The sequence below is a fragment of the Halyomorpha halys genome, unplaced genomic scaffold (assembly GCF_000696795.3).
Source record: "Halyomorpha halys isolate HHAL.00 unplaced genomic scaffold, Hhal_1.1 Scaffold1401.1, whole genome shotgun sequence".
Classification (NCBI taxonomy): Eukaryota; Metazoa; Arthropoda; class Insecta; order Hemiptera; family Pentatomidae; genus Halyomorpha; species Halyomorpha halys.
Genome location: NW_027108444.1, coordinates 125,861 through 128,567, shown reverse-complemented (window position 1 = coordinate 128,567; position 2,707 = coordinate 125,861).

Below are 2,707 nucleotides of genomic sequence, written 5' to 3'. Positions count from 1 at the left end.
TAGTAAGCCCGAAACAAATTAAGTAATGGCTCTAAGTCAAGGCTTAGGAGATACCTTTGGAGGTCTCATCCTTGTGTAAACTTGGACCACTCAAGAGCCACTTGTCCACATGAAGCTCGATACCTCCCTCACTTCTAGCTTAAGTCAACTCCTAGGGTTACATTGCCACAGTTTTATAAAGTCTTTAATAATCTCTCTCTCTCTCTCCCTCTCTCCCTCTCTCTCTCTCTCTCTCTCTCTCTCTCTCTCTCTACATATATATATATATATATATATTCATTTTCTGATACAACAGATATATCAAAAAATTCTTGACTTTGTACAACAGTCTTACCCTAGTCATCTCCAATGTAAATTCCTGCATCCTGTAGATCAACTATTATATTGTTATGCCATCTTTTCTTTAGTTTTCCTCTTAATCTAATTCCTTTGGGTTTTCTATTATATTATTTCCCCCTTACTCTCAATTTGTCCAAGTATACCTCCTTACTCTTTGGATTATGGTAATTGTTATACAATTTATTCTCTTATAGTTTTGCTACCATAAAACAATTAAAAAGTATGATTAATTTTATTATGTGTTGACTTCTTTTTAATACATGTACTTTGATTAAATGAAAGCTACTATTTGAGCATTTTGTGATCCAGTCTCAATTTTATCAGTTAAGTGTTGTCAATCAACTTTAGTTTGAATAAATTGTGAATGATTTCAATCTCTTTCTCAATCATGCATCTTTACAAATGTGAAGCAGACTGCTTTCTTTTTGAATTTCATTTTTAAGAATCACTAATGAATATTAATAAAAACCTGGTTTACACTGAATTTATAAATTCAGAAAAAATAAACAAAACATATTAGTGCCAATCAAGAAATCAAAATCTGAGTGAATAAACATTATGAAATGGAAACGAATTGTTGTATATGGCACTTATGAACAACAATCTCTAAAAGAAACAACAATTAGGATTTGGCTGAAAAATAAAATATAAAAAAAAATAAAATCATATCAAAAGAAATTGTACTCTACTCAGATAAGGAATGGTATGTATTACCTGATAAAATATTTAAAATTAAAGTTATTATTAAAAAATATGTTTTATAATAAAAAGTGTTTTAATTAAAAGATAAAGAATTGGGCCAGCATATTCTCAGGTGTATAAAGAACAATCATTATGATGAGTAGTTAGGTTACCGTGGATTATATACATATACATAAGCATAGTGCAACACTTGGCTTTAAGATCTTCACCAATTCGCCTTGACGAATGCTTGAAATTCTGACCAAAACGGGACTAATAAATAAGTTTTTACTTATTTGTGTTCTTCATTGACCGCACCCCCCATCATCTTCTCCTCATAAAAAGAATAATTATTGTGGTAATCAAGATAAAGGATTTTGACAAGAAAAATGTAGCTAAGATGTTTAAATGAATTAGGGGATTGATTTCACCTATGAATTGCACCAAGCATTGGCATTATTCGATCCATTTATAATCAATCACCTCAGGGCTCTGTTTGATAATAAAGTACAAACTAATACTATTAGCCATGTACTTTAGAATTTTTTAATTCCTGTAATATCACTAATAGTCATCCCTATCATGAAAAAAATAAGTATTAGTATTATTACCACACTAGTTTCTACACTTGTACTATGAACTAATAGCTTTCATTATGAAACAGGGCCCTGGTGTGACTGATCACCATTATTTTTGGAACTTGGTCTATTTGGATTCTATTGAAGAACACTGCAGACATCTATTTTCCTAGTATTCTATGTTTATATGAAGAGGAAATTAGAGTTAAATTACTTATTAATGTTACTAAAAAAACTGACGTTTTATATGATCCTATTCCTTGTATTTATGAACTTATGAATATTTCTACCCAAATTATTCTGCAAAAAAGATTAAAAATTATTTATATATTAAAAATGTTGCTACAACATACCAAGAGATTCTATCTAACCAAGATTTCTAGTAATAGGAGAACATTATATTGTTTATTCACCCCACTCAAATGATATTTTAGGATTACATAAAATTAGCTTGCATTTGTAGTTCAGGATCTTCTGCCCCTGTTATAATTATATTATTTTATGTTTGCATTTATTAATAATACTTTTAAAATCACAAATTGTTTGCTGAAATTCCGAAATCCTTAATGACTTCCGACTTTATTTGGAACCTTTTTTACTTTCACTTACCTAAATATGAAATATTTGGTAATAGGACGATCGTGCAAAATTCCGAATTCACGTTTTCGACAAAAATACACCTTTTGGGGTCCTCTGAATCTAAATAATTAAGTCTCCAAAATGGAACGCGTGCGTAAGGTGTACAGGTTAGCCCAAAAACGAAAAGTCATATGAAACAGAAATTACATATTTAGGGAAGGTATGTTAAGGTGGATCCACATGTTGGCCGCTCGCCATGGCTCGGAGGCTCGTACAAATGCTCGGCAAGCAAAGTGCGGACCATCCACATGTCAGTGTTATGCAGAGAGGCAAACATGGAGGACGTTGAAGTGATTTCAGCAATTGGCCTGGGATTATATTATTTTTATTACAAAAGAAAAAAAGAAAACGTAAAATACGACATATAAGATGGTGGATGACAACAATTCACAAAAATCGGACTAGATAAGCTTAAATTAATAAATAAAAATTAATTAAACTCATCTTTTATTTTAACTTTCATAATTGTC